Source organism: Lissotriton helveticus, chromosome 6, assembly GCF_964261635.1.
Source record: "Lissotriton helveticus chromosome 6, aLisHel1.1, whole genome shotgun sequence".
Classification (NCBI taxonomy): Eukaryota; Metazoa; Chordata; class Amphibia; order Caudata; family Salamandridae; genus Lissotriton; species Lissotriton helveticus.
In genome coordinates this window covers 1552481059-1552500226 of record NC_136067.1, presented here as the reverse complement: position 1 = coordinate 1552500226, position 19168 = coordinate 1552481059, and the positions used below count along the sequence as shown (strand labels likewise).

Below are 19168 nucleotides of genomic sequence, written 5' to 3'. Positions count from 1 at the left end.
TACGCCCTAATACTCAAGGAACATCTACTCGAGAAATGTCTTCCCGAGCTGAAGCAACACCTGGTAGACAGCAAACTTACTTGCCCCCGTAAGCTTGCTGAGGAGGCGGACATTTGGGAGAGTACCCGAGTGTCCACGAAGGGGACGGGAGGAGATTCTCAGAAGTCCGGACAGGGCGCTCCCCAGAAGAAAGAGGGGGGAGATAACAAGAAACAGGAGTCCTCCAAAGGCCCCCAAAATAACTTTAAGGGGAAAAGTTTATTTTCCAACTCTAAGGCTAACCCGCAGAAGAACCCTAATCCTGGCCAGAGTCAGCAGCCAAGGGTTGTCCATTGCTTTGAGTGCGGTGGTATTGGACATTATAAGGGAGACGTGAAATGCCCAAAGAGACCACCCCCTCCCACTGGAGGAAAGGCCCTGGGAGTCGCTAGTGTAGCGCTCGGGGAGGAGATGCCCTTAGTTAAGGGGAGGGAGTGGGCGGGAGTCACCTTAGTGTCCCTGGGTGATCGGGAGATGGTTCCAAAGATCCAGGTGCCCTCAAATACTACCAAGTATGGGCAATGGGTCACCATCAATGGCCATAGAGGGGAAGCTCTGAGAGATACAGGAGCCAGTATGACTATGGTAAGGAGTCATCTGGTGTCCTCAGAGCAGGTGATTCCAGGCGTACTTCATCCAGCCGCGATGGCTGACGGCAGAATGGGCCACTATCCTGTGGCCGAGGTTCCCTTTGAGTGGGGAGGGGTTGCAGGTTCACTTCGAGTTGCCGTAAGCCCCGCCGTGCCAGTCGATTGTCTGCTGGGTAATGATATGGAGCACAATGCTTGGAAGGAGGTGGAATACCGGACTCACACTGAGATGCTGGGTACACCTGATTGGGCCTGTGTGAGTACCAGGTCTGCGGCTGCTCAGGAGGAGAAGTCGTGTGGGTTGGAGCCTGGAACAATGGCCCACCCACCTGCTGATGAGGGAGCATCTCGAGGACAGGAAGAGCCTGCCTCGATGTCCGTGCCCCGTGAGACAGATAGGCCACCTGTGGAGGTGGACCCGGAGTCCGCGGAGGTGGACATGGTTCCGTTGGAGTATCTGCCTATCCCCACTGAGTGGCGAGTGGAGGGAGGACCATCCAGGGAGGAGCTAAGCAAGGGACAGAGGGAATGTCCCACCCTCGAGGGTCTGAGGCAACAGGCTGAAGCCCAGGCAGCAGGTAACGAGTCTGGGAACTATCGTGTTTACTGGGAGGATGGTCTCCTCTACAGTGAACCAAGGGCGCCAGGGCACCAGTGCACGGACTGTCACGGGCCCTGGTAGTCCCACAGTGTTACCGAGCCTTCCTATTAGAGTTGGCTCATGAGATTCCCTTGGCAGAACACTTGGGTCAGGACAAAACCTTTGCCCGGCTTGTCCCACACTTTTATTGGCCTCGAATGAGGGTGGCGTCCGATACATACTGTCGGTCGTGTGTGTCATGCCAAGCCAGTGGGAAAACAGGGACGAAGCTGAAGGCTCCCCTGGAACCACTTCCCGTCGTTGGCACTCCCTTTGAAAGGGTGGGCATCGACATTGCTGGGCCCCTAGATCCACCGACATCATCCGGTCACAGGTTTATCCTGGTACTGGTGGATCACGCCACAAGGTATCCAGAGGCAGTCCCTCTGAGAACCATTACTGCACCGGTAGTGGCGAAGGCCCTGATGGGGATCTTTACCCGAGTGGGATTCCCCAAAGACGTTGTGTCTGACAGGGGGACCAACTTCATGTCAGCATATATGCGGGCAATGTGGAAGGAGTGTGGAGTGACCTACCGGTTCACCACTCTTTATCACCCACAGACCAATGGTCTCGTGGAGAGGTTCAACCAAACCTTGAAGGGTATGATCAGAAGTCTACCCGAAAGCCTGCGGAGGAAATGGGACGTCCTCCTACCCTGTTTGCTCTTTTCCTACAGGGAAGTGCCACAGAAGGGAGTGGGCTTCAGCCCCTTCGAGCTTTTGTCCGGGCACCCTGTACGTGGACCTCTCAGCCTGGTGAGGGACTCCTGGGAAAAGTCTCCCCGGAAAGTTCCCCAGGATGTGGTGAGCTATATGCTGGCCTTCTGAAGCCAAATGGCTAAGTTGTGGAAGCAAGCTTCTGACAACTTGGAAGCCAGTCAAGCAGTTATGAAAGCGTGGTATGACCACAATGCTCACCCAGTGGAGTTGGAGCCTGGACAGAAGGTGTGGGTGATGGAGCCGGGGGAGCTGAGTGCTCTTCAGGACCGTTGGACAGGCCCCTATGAGGTATTAGAGAAGATGGGCAAGTCTACCTATCTGGTGGACGTAAGGACTAAGGGTGGGCGGCCAGCTACGCTCCGTGCACGGAGTGCACGGAGTGCCGTCCCCTACGCATTTTGCGTAGCCAGGCGGCACTATGCGCGCTCTGCAGACGGTGCGTAGCCGGCCGCCACCCGCCTCCCTCCCGCCCTCCCTAAATACATAAATAAATGAATAAAAAGCTTTTAAAAACACTTACCTTGTCTGCCGCGTCCCCGGGGCTCCCTCTCGCCGTCCCGTGATGCGCGCCGCCATTTCGGATCCTAATGCGCATGCGCGGGCGGCCGCGCATGCGCATTTCTTGTGAGGAATGCGCATGCGCGGCCGCCCGCGCATGCGCATTAGGATCCGATTCGGTGGCGGCGCGAATCGCGGGACGGCGAGAGGGAGCCCCGGGGATGCGGCAGACAAGGTAAGTGTTTTTAAAAGCTTTTTATTCATTTATTTATGTATTTAGTGAGGGCGGGAGATAGGCGGGCGGCGCGGAGTGGGGCTACGCGGAGTGCGTGGGTTGGCGTAGTTGTGCGCCCACTTCACGTAGCTCCGCGGAGCCCCACTCCGCCCACTACGCCCAGGGTTAGTAAGGACCCCTCGGCATCCGCATCAGGTGTTACATGCCAATCGCCTCAAGCCCCACTTCGAGAGGCCCGAAGTCATGTTGGTAATGGTGACTAACGGGTCGGAGGAAGAGGACACAGAGCCTCTCCCCGACCTCCTTGCGTCTCAAGAAAAGGATGGGTCAGAGGAGGGAGTAAAACTCTCACCATCCCTGACTCCTGAGCAGCAGGAGGAATGTCGCCAGGTCCTGGGGACATTCGCTCCGCTGTTCTCCCTTGTCCCGGGTAAGACCCATCTGTGTACCCACGACGTGGACACAGGAGACAGCCCACCTGTGAAGTCAAAGTCTTACCGGCTGTCTGACAAGGTGAAGGCCAGCATCCGAAGCGAGGTAGCCAAGATGCTGGAGCTAGGAGTCATCGAAACCTTCGAGCAGCCCTTGGTCCAGCCCGGTGGTTTTGGTACCCAAAGCTGCCCCACCTGGCACCACACCAGAATTATGATTCTGTGTGGATTACCGAGGACTCAATTCGGTAACGAAAACCGATGCTCATCCGATCCCTCGGGCAGATGAATTGATTGACCGGTTGGGAGCTGCCCAATATCTCAGTACCATTGACCTCACTGCAGGGTACTGGCAGATTCCCATGACTGATGGAGCCAAGGAAAGGTCAGCCTTCTCCACACCTGATGGACACTACCAGTTCTGCGTTATGCCTTTCGGGCACAAGAACGCTCCTGCCACTTTCCAGCGGCTGGTGAACACGATCCTCACCGGGATGGAGTCATTCTCTGCTGCTTACTTGGATGACATAGCTGACTTCAGTAGCAGTTGGGAGGATCACTTGCAGCACTTGCAAGCCGTTCTCCCGGCCCTGAAACGGGATGGCTTGACGATCAAGGCCAGCAAATGTCAGATTGGACAGGGGTCGGTAGTGTACTTAGGTCACTTGGTGGGCCGGGGAACGGTGCAGCCCCTTCAGGCGAAGATTGAGGCAATCATGGCCTGGAAACCCCCCAAGACCCAGACTGAGGTCCGAGCCTTCCTGGGCTTCACAGGTTACTACAGACGGTTCGTGAAGGGGTATGGCACTATCGTGGCACCCCTTACAGAACTCACGGCCAAAAAGCAACCCAGGAGAGTCATCTGTACGGAGGCTTGCCAGCGAGCCTTCGACACTCTGAAACAAGCATTGTGTAAAGCTCCAGTCCTGAAGGCTCCAGATTTTTCAAAAGAGTTCATTGTCCAGACAGATGCATCCAATATTGGCATTGGGGCCGTGTTATCGCAACTCAATGAAGAGGGTCTGGATCAACCCGTGGTCTTTTTGTCACGGAGACTGCTTCCCCGGGAACAGAGGTGGAGTGCCATTGAGCGGGAAGCCTTTGCGGTGGTCTGGGCACTGAAGAAGCTGCGACCATACTTGTTTGGTTCACACTTCCTTGTTCAGACAGACCACCGACCCCTTCGCTGGCTCATGCAGATGAAGGGGGAAAACCCCAAACTGTTGAGGTGGTCTATCTCCCTACAGGGAATGGACTTTCGGGTGGAACATCGGCCCGGAGTTGACCACGCCAATGCAGACGGTCTCTCCAGGTATTTCCGCCTTAGTGTTGAGGACTCCCAAGGGGTTGGGTAGTTCTCCCCACTTTCGGCTGGGGGGGACGCGTGTTGGACCCGTCTGCTTCTGAGAGTCCCCTCACCAATATGATTTCTTTTGTTCCCCTGAACCTCCCAAAATTTGCCGCTTTTTATTTGTCTACCAGGACCTTTTTGTGTGTTGTTTCATGGGGCTAGGTGTTCCTTGACACCCAGTTGCTCACAAGGTTTCTGGCACCTATGTACAAGGCGCCTGGCGAAACCTGTGGACATGAGAACTGAGGTTGGCAACCTGTGTGTGTTTAACCTTAAAATGATGGACACATATTTCCCTCATGTGAGTGACTCCCATTGGAGCCTCCTTGCACCCTGACCTTTTGAGGTTTTGGCGCCCTTTCTGGTTGGCGCGCTTTCCTGACAGGAATTTCATAACTTTCCTCAGGTACACAAAATGGCTGCTCTAGAGCCCCAGTACGGTGGCTCTGAGTGACCAAAAGACACCTCAAAAGTGCCATGCCATTGACACAGCCAGGGAAGGTTCTAGAACCTCCTGGCTCGTGCCAGTACCTCAGGCCAAGTTTATGTGCCTCCCCGCCCCCCCCCCCCCGGTGGCGAAGTCGTGAAGAAAAGGCGAGTCGCGACCTTCCACAGTGCCCCCTTAATGAATAGCGCCTATCGCGGGGGATTCGGACGTCTCCGAGCCCCACCGGCGTTGCGTGCTTCCTGGTTGTGCAGTGATCAAAGGTGAGGTGGTGCGCCGGGGCGGGGAGAGGCCGGCCTTCATTGGGCGGGATTAGCGTCCCTGCCCTTTCCCAGAGACCCGGGAAACTGTTGCCGTGGGCGGGACCAGCCCCCGTATGAGGAAGTCGGAGGGAGGTCCGTGAAGCCCCTGAGAACCCTGATGCTGGCGTAGGAAGTGCTGTGCCCCGACTGAATCGCTATTCGATTGCAGCCGTAGTGAGGTGGGTCGTTTCCCCTGGAGGGGTGCCGCGTTATGAAGGAACTGTGCACCGGCGTTGATTTGAGCGAGCGCTGAGACTGAGTGACCCCGCTGGCAGCCGTTCGTTCGTCTACTGACTTCGAACTGTGCTACCCTGGTGCCTGCGATATTGCCGTAGGCTCAAGTAAACCACACCGGCAAGCGGACATCCTTCCCCGGTGGCAGCGGAGGGCCAAATGTCATATTTACCGTGTTTCCTTGTCTTTAGGTACACGCGCATGGGCCCCGCATGAACATAAAAGAGTCCCCAGTGCACCGTGAATCCAGAGAAGCCTGCATGCATTCCCCATGATTCCACAAGTACTGTTATCCTTTTCAAAGTGGGTTTATCTTGCAAATGTAAACTTCCTGATTTATTTAATTGGTGGCAGCGATACCAGAATGAAAATGTGGTTATGCATTTAAATGAACCAGGCTTTATTATTCCATGTATTGGTGATATATAAACCTGATATGCATGTTATTTATTGATAGAGCTATTCCTAATATTTATGCAACACCAGTGTTCCTGAAGTCCTATTTACTGTATTTATTCTCAACCACAATACATTATATGTTCTTGTTTTGTATATTAAACATGCACATAGGTTTATCACCTCACTTGCATTTACCCATTTGAACCAACTTATCAAGATTTTCTTCCATGTCAACTTACAGTACAGACTCCTTCACTGTGTATGTTCCTGCGCATTCTTGCATAGTGGTTTTTGTTCCCACGTGCATTACACACCTTGTCTCATGCCAGACATGACTTTCCTTGCATTTCTTGGTGACTGGAGCCATAACAGTCACACACCTCCTTAAGTTTGCTGCCCTGATATTTTTCCCTAATTTTATCTCCAAACCTTTCTTGATCAACACATACCTTTTTGTCCTTAGTGAACAAATGTATTGCTAATCCACTGGGAGTTCCCCAAGCTCCTGTTAGTTTAGAAGTCTTAACAACTGCATAGATTGCGTATTTCCCTTGGCAATGGCAACTGCCTGCGCAAGCGTTAGGTTTTTACAGGGTAGAAGTCTCTCTTGGACCCTCTTGGTGTAGCAATGAAACACAACCTAGTCTCTTACCATTTGGTCCAAAACGCTCTCATACTCGCAATCTGCAACGAGTACACAGTTTAATATATATTGATGTGCACTGTATTTCTTGTGAAGGCAACACAACTAAAAGCAACAAAAAACAACTGGTTACTCTTTGCTGACACCCTATCAGTAAGCTGACAGTCATGAGAAATACAATATTTATGTTGCTCCCCAGTTCTCCAATTTGTTATGCACATGCATCACAGTGCATGTTGAACAGTTCTGGAGCCCAACGAATGTGGATCCAGTGTGTGCAATGGCAATTGCTGCTATATGATTGTGCCCACATTGTAGAATAAAGATTGCATAGTACCATTAGGTCACTCAAGCGTGCTCAGCAGGAAACGTTCATCGCTGTGCAGGAGTCACAGCTTCGGTGCTACTCACTTTCGGCACAGATAAGGCAGTGTTTACAGTCCCCAAGATGGTCAACACCTTCAGAGGGAGACTTGGAATGAAAGAGTGCTGTACAGTGTGAACACAGATGTCTGTGGCCTAACAGGGGGCAGTGCCATACTTTGGCAGGCGGGATCCACTGGCAAGAGTACTACTTCCAAAGTGTCACCCGCCTTTAGCTCCTGATGCTGGAGCAATAAATCCCAAATTGAGTCTAGGCAAGGACTCACAAAGGATTCATACTGGAATAATGTACACGGTTAGGTCAGTTGTACACTAAGACAGCTCTCTGGCTTCCCCAGCAGACTTCTCTGACTCACCGTCAGAGTAGAGTTGTAGCGACCAGCCAGTCCTGGACCTTCTTGATGTCCTGGACAGGATCCCATAATTGTCTTAAATGAAATCATTACAGTAGGCCGCAATGAGTCCAAGATGCAATTAACAATGGATGGTGCAGAAGCATTGTTGGTCACCTCTCAAATGCTGTAACTAATGCAGTTATAACAATATATATCGGCAGAGTGCCCCCCTCCCCTCCCCCCCACCCACCTCAGACACACTACTGGAGGGCAGGGCATTATGGAATCACTACAGTTTGTCTAGCCTTTTTTCTATGCCTGTTCTGAAGGAAAAATAGGGTGGACTGACTCATCCTAATGACTTTGGCAGGAATTGGTGACATAAAGCAGGGTATGGGCTATCTTAGACATATTGATTGTGCAAGAGTTAATCTCTCCAAGCCATACACAATATTTCCATTCTTTACCTAAGCAGCAATCAAAAGGCTCCATCACTGCAACCACACCCTTAAATCAACAAAGTAAATGCTGTGTATAGTGCAATATGCTGGCTGAAGCCAGACCTAAAAAAGACCGGGTTGAGAGTATCTCATAGTTGTTGTACGAATTGTTATCACACACATCTTCCGCTTCCAAACAATAACAAGGTGACCACCAGAGATAAGGCAAGGATTAAACTAGGGAGTCTCTCTGTAGGTCACATATGTAAATTTATTGAACAGAGTAGATCATGCCATATACAAGGCCTAATAAGCTAAGTAGCAGAAATCTTGCAAAAGGCACAGTAGACTAAATCAAAACATAGTGATATAACCAGGGCTGGACTGGCCATTCTGCCACACTGGCATCTTCAGGTTGACTGAATATAGATAAGGCTACCTGCAGAGATCAATGGGCTTACATGGCTCAACCATGAAAACTCCCACACCCCGTAATCAGAATTCTCAAAATACACAGATTCGTGTACGAGTTGATAATCTAGTCCAGGTTTTTTTCGTTGCATTCTGGAATATGCAGTCCTATTTTAACCAATATAAAATTAGGACTATAAGAATAAAACGAAAATTCCTGGGCTAGGAGGCCTACTCAAGCACTGAAATATGAATCTTGAGAGCTGTGCATTCTAAGTGTTGTCTCCTGCAGTAGTGACTAGTGTGATCATTTCTGCCAGTCAGGCCCGGACTGGTCATAACGGGCACCGGGCAATCCCCCGGTGCGCCGCAAAATCGGCCCTGCAACAAAATCGGCGAAAACCGGCCCTAGCAAAGCGCTCGGCGGCACTGCCAACCACCCCCGCCGCCTCACCGGCGAGTGGGGAGGGGGGGCCGGCAGAGTACTTTGCCAGGGCCGGTTTTGGTTCCCAGTCCGGCCCTGCTGCCAGTAGCCACATCTGATTTTGGTTTCCAATCCAACACTGAAGATAGTTCTCTAAATGTTAAAAAACTAATGGTATATATATGTGTGTGTTCCAGTTTTTGTGGAGCTTTGCAAATATATGTGTGTGTGTGTATATATATATATATACACACATACACACACATATATATGCACACACATATATATATACACACACACACAAACACATTTGCAAGGCTCCGCAAAAACTGGAGGAACCGGACAGATATAGAAGTAAGACTAAAAGCTTTAGTCCTATTTTTATTTCTGGCAGGTCCCGGTTTTTGGCTCTCAAAATATGTTCACACTACCAAAGCCCCATAGGTGCGAATGGTTTTGCATTACCTAATTTGCGATTACCTAATTGGTAATTGCAAATTAGGTAATGCAATACTAAGGGTGCCCTGGGCATAAGACCCTCCTGAAGCACACAAAAAAGAAACATTTGCACATGTAATGCGCCCACATGCCCTACATGTCACTTTGAAAAATGCATATTTAGCTTTTTTCAAAAGTTGCACAGGGTTACCCTCGACTTGGGAGTCGATGGTAATAGCATTTTCCTAAATGCACAATTTTGCATTTAGAAAATGCTTGGTACATGTGCTAAGGGAATCACAAACTGTGTTTCCCTATTTGTTGTCGCAATTTTAGGTAATCACAATTTTTGTGATTATCTAAAATTGCATCTACAAAGCCTTTCATACATCTTGAAAGGCTATTTTGCATTTGCAAAAGGCCGAAATAAATTACCTATTTGCACTGTTAGCGAATGCAAAAAAAATTCTACATGTGTTTCTCAGGGCCGAACTACGGAACAGCACACCGGCAAAAACAATACAATAATGGCTTCCTTGATTACCATGACAACTGTGACATTCACGTCACCCAAGGAACTCATCTTTTGCCGGAGGCCACGGTGATCGCCTTGTGCAGCAGTGGCGGAAGTGACTCATTCGAACCTGCCTGACTGTGTGACTAGGGAGATGCGTGGTGCTAAAGACAGCAGAGGCTTTTTCACAGGAAGTGCGTCTACAGTGGCCCTATAAAGCCCAAGTTTAGTCCTCAAGCATGGCTGCCTGAGGGGGAGATTAGGGGCAGGAGGTGCACATCATAAAGCAAGACAGCGTCCTCCAGTCCCCCCAAACCCCCACTGTCTCCTTAAAGCTGGAGCTGCTCCAAGGGCCTTAATCCCCTGTTCTTAACGAAGAGTTCTCACACAGGCTAAAACAGCCAGCCCTCCACTTGCTGTGGAGGAAGCTGAAATTGAAAGGAAATCTCCTGTGTTTCCTGTACTTGCAGCTATAGCATTATCTGATATTTTCAAAATCAGGCCATCTCTCATATTTCACATTAAAAAGCGTTTCATCCTCAAGCCTGCAATTTCCGCTGCATATTAATTGATCACACTCCCAGCCTACGCTGCGGCCTCTTCCAATCTGTTGGGAATGCATTTCAGTCACTGTCACGTTTAACTATTGTTCCTACAATAAAGTCAATCATTTATGTGAGCTTCCACCATCAGGCTCAAGCATGCTGCACTTCCGGGTTTACCCCTCCCGCTGTGTTAACAGCTGAAATAAGAAGGCCTTGTGAATTGAGCTCTAGCCACTGCCCTTGGCTATGCCAGACAGGTCATGAGTTCTGAATCCTGGCAGGGCCAACTCAGCCTTCTATCCTGAGGTTATGTTAGTTTGTCCTTTTGCACCATTAACATTCATCCAAAGCGCCATCGAAAGAAAATCAAAGGCTCGAAAAGCTGGAACCAACTAACCAGGCTGGAAGAACTATTAACAGAAATAAGTGTAGAACCAAGTCTTCAAGGCCCTCTTGTATTTCACTACATTTGACTCGGCTTAATTCAAGTGGAAGAGAATTCCATGTTGAAGCTGCCCCTCTAAGAAAGCCCTATCACCCAGAGACTTCACAAGGAATTTGGGGACCTCAAGAAAATGTTGGCCCCTGGTTCTCAAAGAACAACAGGTGTTGTACCACTTGAAAATTGAAAAAAGAAGACAGGTCTGCTTGGACAGCGCTGTGTAGTAGACAAAGGGACTTGCACACAATCCAATTCAGGCAACCAGTGCAAGGAGGCTAGGGCAGAAAAAATATGTTCTTTTTTTCCTTAGGCTCAGTTTTAGCCTATCACCAGTGTTTTTCGCCAGTGTGAGCTTGCACACATGCCATTGAGACAAATCAAGGTTGCTTCTATCACACTCACTCAAATGAAGGTTTTTTTGCACTTTACGAAGAAATAAGAACGAAAAGAATATGCTTCAAAGAGCACAGTTGGGAAAAAAGGAACTAACCACTGCATTGAATTGACCAATCATAGAAATTGAAGAGTCAAATTAGACACTAAGGGGTCGATTAGGATTGCGGTGAATCCGCATCCTCCGGGCCAGCGGAAGCAGATTCACCGCTGCGGTACATGAAAAGACCCCCGCCACATTAGGATGGCTGGGGGGTCATTGGTGGACGGGAAGACCGTCCGCCGCTTTTCCGCCACGGAATTGGCGGAAAAGCTCTAATATGGTGGCGGTGTCTATCAGACACCGCCAGCCATATTAGGATGTGCTTCAGGACATGCGGTAAGGCATACGGTCTTTTCTTTGGGGGCCCGTTGCCGGCCCCCAGGGTGAAGGGTGGGTGGGGGGTGCCCATGGGGGTTACCTATTGTACCCCCCTGCATTTACATGCACAAAGCGGCAGGCACCGCGCGGTGCCTGCCGCTTTGTGCATGTAAATGCAAATCATGCATTTTTAACCTTGCGGCGGGTGCTGCTTCAAGCAGCACCCGCCGCAAGGTTAAAGATACGGGATGTGAACGCCAGGGTGGTGGGCACATCCTAATTGCACCAGAGGGACCGCCGCTGCCCCTGCGGACGGTCCCTCCACTTCGGGGGTGGCGGACGGATGCAGGTCCGTCCGCCATCCTAATAGGCCTCTATGTTTTTTTTGTTCACACAAAACAGGGACTGGCTTTTGGTCAATATGGAGGGTCAGAAAGACAGATTTTTTTTGTTTATCTGAGCTGTCGGTAGAGCCAGATAGACATCAGTGAAGGCCAATCCGAATGCATTATACATTCCAGGGCGGTAAACACTACACATGTTGACAGGATGCTGCTTCTGATGTATATCGGCCCCTTTCATTTATCAGCTGTCGAAAGCCCTGCCATAGATAGTGTAGATATAATCTTGATCCCATAATCCTTCATTTTGATAGCAGGGTAGGGCAACCATTTGCAAAGCTTTTATTATAATTGTTTAGTCCAAGCTGATATCCATTTTTGATAAGTTTGTATGTGTTTGGTTGCACACATTAGCTGTTTTTAAATATAATTGCATTTTAAGCAGCATGGAGTTTGCTGAGTCACAATGATTAATGTTTAGTCGATTTGTCTTTTTCCATTGAGTTCCAATCAGTAGTTATTGATTTAAAACTCTTGAAAAAAAACTGCATTCTGACAGGTCAGCTACCAGTTTATACATAGCACCACAGGCTTGTGGGATAAACAAACACAAATTATGTGGTTGAAATGGACTGATTTTAACATTCCATAGCCTCCTAGCTCCAAAATGCTAAAATCCTCTCACTTTCTCTCCTGATCACTCCTTAATTCATGTTCAATTCACCAGAATAGTGTTAGCATCCATGAAATGACTCAGAAAATAGCTATGAACTACTATTAGTGACAGAAACATGGCTAAGCGACGATGCCCCACCCATGTTACACCCTGCTGGATGGAAGATGCTCCAAAAAAATAATTTTGCCAAAAAGACTACTTGTGGTCTAGTCATTGTCTACAGCAGCTCTTCAATCTGACTGAGAATCAACCCTAGAATGAGAGTTAATGTTTGTCCGAAGCTCCGCATCGCTAACCGAGACATGCATTTCTCCAGATCTACAAATCCCTTTTCTGGACTGCTCTGCTGAGGCTACATTTCAGCAGCTAAACCTTTGCTTATTCTCAGACTCTAAATCCTGTTTTATTAAGCAGGACTCATTACAAACCAATGGCCTACAATCTGACCTTAAACTGATTAATTTTCTTGAACAGGCCTCTGGTTCCACCCGGTTAAACGTTCTCCTAATGCAATATTTGCCTGTCCTAACAGCATCTCGTGACCAAGACGTGGCCTCTCTGACGAGCCACCTCTCTATTGCTGCACTGAAAACAAGTCTTTCAACAAGCTACTGAAAAAGCATCAAAACATGGAGGATCTATGTAAATCTCCCTAATATCTCCAACACTACCTTGCTCCTTAATCACCAGTTTGGCAACCCGGGCTCCACCCATCAAGATTTGAACAACTGTTTGAGACAAACTTAAAGTACTCAAATCCATCTCAGCACATCAGCCGTCTAGGAAATTTGACTGGTTGGCACTGAAACTAAAAGCAGTAAAATCGAACAGCAGGATCTTGAAGAAATGTCATTGCTATAATGAAAATTCAGCACTCCAGTGCCATTCAATCACCTATACGCCCACCATCAAAACAGCAAGAATATTCCATTACTCGCACAAGTTTTCAGTAGCCTCTTAATTATCTAGAAAACTATATAAATTCATCTATGAGTTCCTGATTCCAGGATGATTCATTTACCTGAAAGTGGCCCACTCATGGACTTTGTAATTCTGGATCCTTTCACTTAATCAAAAGAGAAAAAGACATCGAAAAATACCTTAAAACGAAAAAAGAGGCAATCTCGTCACCACCACCCACCCTTTCACTTACTCCAAAAGTTAATCATGGCCTAAATCTCTTTAACCCTCTACCACCCGAATACCTCATCCACATCATAAACGTCTGTGGCTCATTCGGATAACTAACAGGCCCATGGCTGACATATATTCAAAGACACCCTACTTAAACAAACATTTTGCTGCCATTCCAACCAGAGGGATCTACCTACTAATATCAAGCTGTCCAGTCCATTTCTAGGTAATCTCATTGAAAAGTCTGGGTTCAATCAAATTTCAGCATTTGGTGAAGGTAATAACCTGCTCTTGGAATATCAAAAATAATTCTGTCCTGGCTTTGGCAATGAAGCAGAATGGATAGAGGCATGGGGTGATATACAAAATAGCACTGACTCAAAGGAAGTAGTGGCACTCCTACTCCTTCATCTCTCATAGATCAGCGCCATCACCCTAAACGCCTTCACAGACACAGAAACATAGAAATATAATAACTGACCAGAAATGGTTTACCTCCTATCTTGTTGACAGATAACGCATCATCTCACCTTTTCCCTTCAATTCCCCAGTTGTCACACCACAAACTTCAACCATAGCTCCCCTCCTGTTCAAGGTCTATCTCGGTCCATTACCTGACGTGATAACCTCAAGCTACCATCACTTTATTATTACCCGGTTCTTTTTATGCTAATGGATAGAACTTGCAGCATCACTCTTAATTCTTCAGAAATTACAGAGGATCCAGAATGTAGATACTAGACAGTTCCTCCAGCTACCTGTGTACATACATAACACAACTGGCATCACATCCCTTCACTGCCTGCAGGTAGATAGACGGATCACATTTAAAGCAAGGTGCATTGTTCTTCAAGTAATCTATGCAACTGGACAAATCTTCCTTCAATGAAAACTCCAAACCCATCATCACCAACCCTACTGCACTCAGCCTGGACATGATCCTAATCAGGACACCCTTTAAAAAGCCCCACATAGGTGGAAGCTCCTTTTCAGCCTGACAGCTGAACTTTCTAACTAGTCCCAGCACAAATAACAATAAATGATAATCACCTAAAATTCCAGAGAGCACTTAAAATAAGGCTCTTACCATCAATATAATCATGTGATGTAGATTTTATATATATATATATATATATATATATATATATATATATATATATATATATATATATATACATACACACACACACACACACACACACACTGATAAGTAGGTATGCCCAAATCAGTCAATTCTTCTCATACTTTCCAGAACATCTCACACTCATGCACAGCAATGGTCGCCATAGTAAGTTTGAAGCATGACTTTGAACCTCAGGCATGTCACACATCTCTCACATACAACATTTTATATTGAATACCTTTCCACCCACATATCCCAAAAGAGCACCAAGGAAACAAACTTTTATTTGAGGCACTCTAACTTGTTATGTGGTTGGTCGCCACTTGGATGAGGGTTGAGAATGTGATCTGAACACAGTGTGCGTATAGAGGCCCTAATCAATGCTGTCTAGGAAAACACACACAGCAGTGTAAATGGTCTGTTGTGGAAGGAAAATGTGTCAATGAAGATTAGGAGCTACTTTACAGTTGCTTATAATGTGCCTACTCTGCCATTCGTATAGCCTCAAAGTGCTACATATCAGATGGTCCTGTAGCAGTCTTCAGATCTACTCAGCTCCTCGTGTGGTTCTCCTGTACTGTCATTTAGAGTAGAATGGCTAAGTTAAAATGTTGCACAATTAGAATTGCTACCCCTTCCTGTTCACAAGCTCTTTTCAAATGTTTGGCAGCATTATCTCACAAGCAGTAATACCTGACATAAGGTACAAAAATGCATTTGGTAAATCCACCAGGTTTAAGGGGCACCAGGACCACCTATAACTGCAGGTTTAGTCCATGAAAACATTGCCTCCAAAGGCAGACGGTAAACAAGCTCCAGCCTCTTATGCGTCCAACAAGAATTCCCAAGTTCACGAAACTTAACGTGTTGCAAGCAGAAAATGTCAGGACAACATCTGCAGTACATGGAAAGGTGACTTCTTGCAGTCTGTACATAAGACTGGTCAGCCATGGATTAGGAATGTGCACTCGACAAGAAAATGTTAGAAACAATGCACGACAGCCCTATGAACTGGCACACTTCCACGATGATTCTAAAAGCAGGTTAATGTTAGGGCACTTGTGAGATTTGCAATAATATATATGATAAGACATATGCATTATTTATGCGTGCTTCAAGCATGGACATTATTTATATATTTTTAATGCACGTTTGATCAAACATTTTAGCATGGCTTGAGTGAATATTTACATTTCAGCTCCGATTACTAGTGTTCTGAAATGGACTGTGGTAAATACAAACATGAGGGGGTAAGGTATTTGCCATGTGCCGTAATTATGTCCTATTCCGAGTTGATACTCGGAAAACAGGGAATAACATGCTAAATCTAGTGCTTATATTGCACGAATTCCAGAAGTATGGGTATTTCTTAGGCATTTCTGTCAGAACATTTAAGTACGAGTTACCACTCATATCAGAATTTCTCAGCCCACTTGTAATTGAGTGAACATCTGTTCTTTTTTGCATTTGTTACCCTAAGTGGGAAGGGTATGCCTAGATATGGGTCCTGTGCTTGCTACACCACCAGATTCAAGCTAGCCTGGCTGATGAGGGGTGTTACCTTGAAACCGGTCCCAGGATACTTGTTTCTGGTCCAGGGAAGACCTGGCCTGGCAGTTCGGGCTGGACTGTTCCCATGGGGAACAGGTTCAAGACCGATTTGCATATGGCTGGGTCTAAACTGGAATGGCGTGGCGTACAAAAAAAGACTATGGATTTAACCCAGGTTTGTGGCTGGGGATGAATGTTTGATTAATTCAGCATTCTGTCCATCATCTATTCTTTTTGCAATTGAGGCTGAAGTGACATTAATGTTCCTACGGATTGCAGTAATCTTATTAAGGCACTGGACTATTCGTCACAGAATGATCCCTCCGTTGTAAATAAGGAAGTACTTCAGGCAAGGTTTGTCAAGTGAGGTGGTTCATATGACTTCACCCTGATTTTCAATTCCCAGCTATGTGAACTGGGGGACAGGAAGTGGAAAGGAGATGGTGGACCCCACAGATCTGGATGAGCTAAAGCTCGGGCCAAGTTTTTAAAGCAGTCTGGGCTTCCTGCCAGACCACTCGACATGGCAAGCTGAGGAGTTTGGACTGAATGTGCGTCACAGATAATGGGCTTCAATGACTCTCGGGGGTGGTTTCACTCGCTCGCTACGCCACTGACATTGTGGCTGCTCAAGACTTAAATCTGCTTGCATCTTCTATGGTTGAGGGGGGGTGGCAATGCATAGGGGCAGGGGATGTGATGTTCCAGAACTGTCTCATATTGTTACAAGCAAACTAGTTTATGATAGATACATATAGAAAGTTCACGCATTTAAAAAATAATTTGTTTTGTTGGGGGCATAAAATCTACCCCAATTGTCCTATTGGACTAGTAGGCACTAATACACTGATAGCCATTTTGGCTTTTTTTTTTTTAAATCATCTGTTGATGTTTGCAAAATGAAAACATGGAAAACAAACTTTACTTTTGAAAATTAAAAACATGACAAATACTTTACTCATTATTAGTAAGGTTAGATGCACAAGTCTCATCGTCTAGGTTACAAATTTTCTTTGAAAAGAAGACATTTATGCATCATTGTCTACTCAAATAACGAAAGAACAGAGCAATGCAATGCAATGCTACAATAATAGTGCAGCAACATAGCGTGGCCTTCCACTGCCTGTCCTGCCCCTGGAGCGAAGCACGGCTTGCTATGAGCAGCGGTGTCTGCAAACAGGGCTGTATTCGCCTGTATGCGTGAACTCATCTGAACAGATGGATGATGTTAAATGTCAGCTATCATGAAGGCGCCCTGCTGGGCGCTGGCAGCAGGCCAGGATACGATGCCCTGTGACTCGTGTTGGCCTGCAGCGGCCTGGAGCACCCTGGGCAGTGACCAGTGCATGTGTGAAGGCCCCTGCTGTGAAGCGTGCCTCTGCTGAATTCACAACACGGGCTGTAATGAGTGTTTCTATTATAGCCCCTTGAAGGAGGACTTTACAACAGTCTGATGGGGGAGTGAGGGGTCTCTGTTGGATACCTGGATGTGCGAAAGCTTCCTGGATCGGGTGGGGTGTCTAACTGTGAGAGGTGGTGGTGGTCTGTCTGGATGCAGGGGTCGTGTGCCGCCCTGGCAGTGAAATGAGCTGCGAGAGGCGCTATGCCTGGTTGAGAAGACTACTGTGTCTGGCTATCCAGGGATATGCGTGGTTGGAAAAAAGGCATGTGCGTGGTTGGGAAGGCGGGTTGTGAGAGGCGCTGAGTCTGGCTGAGAAGATTACGGAGTCTGGCTTAGAAGAGTACTGAGTCTGGCTGAGAAGAGTACTGAGTCTGGCTGAGAAGAGTACTGAGTCTGGCTGAGAAGAGTACTGAGTCTGGCTGAGAAGAGTACTGAGTCTGGCTGAGAAGAGTACTGAGTCTGGCTGAGAAGAGTACTGAGAAGAGCACTGAGTCTGGCTGAAAAGAGTACTGAGTCTGGCTGAAAAGAGTACTGAGTCTGGCTGAAAAGAGTACTGAGTCTGGCTGAGAAGTGTACTGAGTCTGGCTGAAAAGAGTACTGAGTCTGGCTGAAAAGAGTACTGAGTCTGGCTGAAAAGAGTACTGAGTCTGGCTGAAAAGAGTACTGAGTCTGGCTGAAAAGAGTACTGAGTCTGGCTGAAAAGAGTACTGAGTCTGGCTATCCAGGGATATGCGTGGTTGGAAAAAAGGCATGTGCGTGGTTGGGAAGGCGGGTTGTGAGAGGCGCTGAGTCTGGCTGAGAAGATTACGGAGTCTGGCTTAGAAGAGTACTGAGTCTGGCTTAGAAGAGTACTGAGTCTGGCTGAGAAGAGTACTGAGAAGAGCACTGAGTCTGGCTGAAAAGAGTACTGAGTCTGGCTGAAAAGAGTACTGAGTCTGGCTGAGAAGTGTACTGAGTCTGGCTGAAAAGAGTACTGAGTCTGGCTGAAAAGAGTACTGAGTCTGGCTGAAAAGAGTACTGAGTCTGGCTGCCCACGGATGTGCGTGATTGGGAACAGGCGCTGTGTCTGGCTGAGAAGAGTACTGAGTCTGGCTGAGAAGAGCACGGAGTCTGGCTGAGAAGAGCACAGAGTCTGGCTGAGAAGAGCACAGAGTCTGGCTGAGAAGAGCACAGAGTCTGGCTGAGAAGAGCACAGAGTCTGGCTGAGAAGAGCACTGAGTCTGGCTGAGAAGAGCACTGAGTCTGGCTGAGAAGAGCACTGAGTCTGGCTGAGAAGAGCACTGAGTCTGGCTGAGAAGAGCACTGAGTCTGGCTTAGAAAAGCACTGAGTCTGGTTGAGAAGAGCACTGAGTCTGGCTGAGAAGAGCACTGAGTCTGGCTGAGAAGAGCACTGAGTCTGGCTGAGAAGAGCACTGAGTCTGGCTGAGAAGAGTACTGAGTCTGGCTGAAAAGAGTACTGAGTCTGGCTGAGATGAGTACTGAGAAGAGTACTGAGTCTGGCTGAGAAGAGCACTGAGTCTGGCTGAGAAGAGTACTGAGTCTGGCTGAGAAGAGTACTGAGTCTGGCTGAGAAGAGTACTGAGTCTGGCTGAAAAGAGTACTGAGTCTGGCTGAAAAGAGTACTGAGTCTGGCTGAAAAGAGTACTGAGTCTGGCTGAAAAGAGTACTGAGTCTGGTTGTGCACGGATGTGCGTGGTTGGGAAAATGTGCTGTGTTTGGCTGAGC

General features: G+C 47.7%; 1 protein-coding gene and 1 long non-coding RNA gene across 2 annotated transcripts in view; one reads left to right on the top strand and one right to left on the bottom strand.

The window, feature by feature from the left end:
• Positions 1-19168, top strand: part of LOC144763599 (uncharacterized) — a 235522-nt gene that overhangs the window by 27877 nt on the left and 188477 nt on the right. The window lies entirely within an intron of this gene.
• ARFGEF3 (ARFGEF family member 3) overlaps positions 1-19168 on the bottom strand; it is a 505700-nt gene that overhangs the window by 485982 nt on the left and 550 nt on the right. The window lies entirely within an intron of this gene.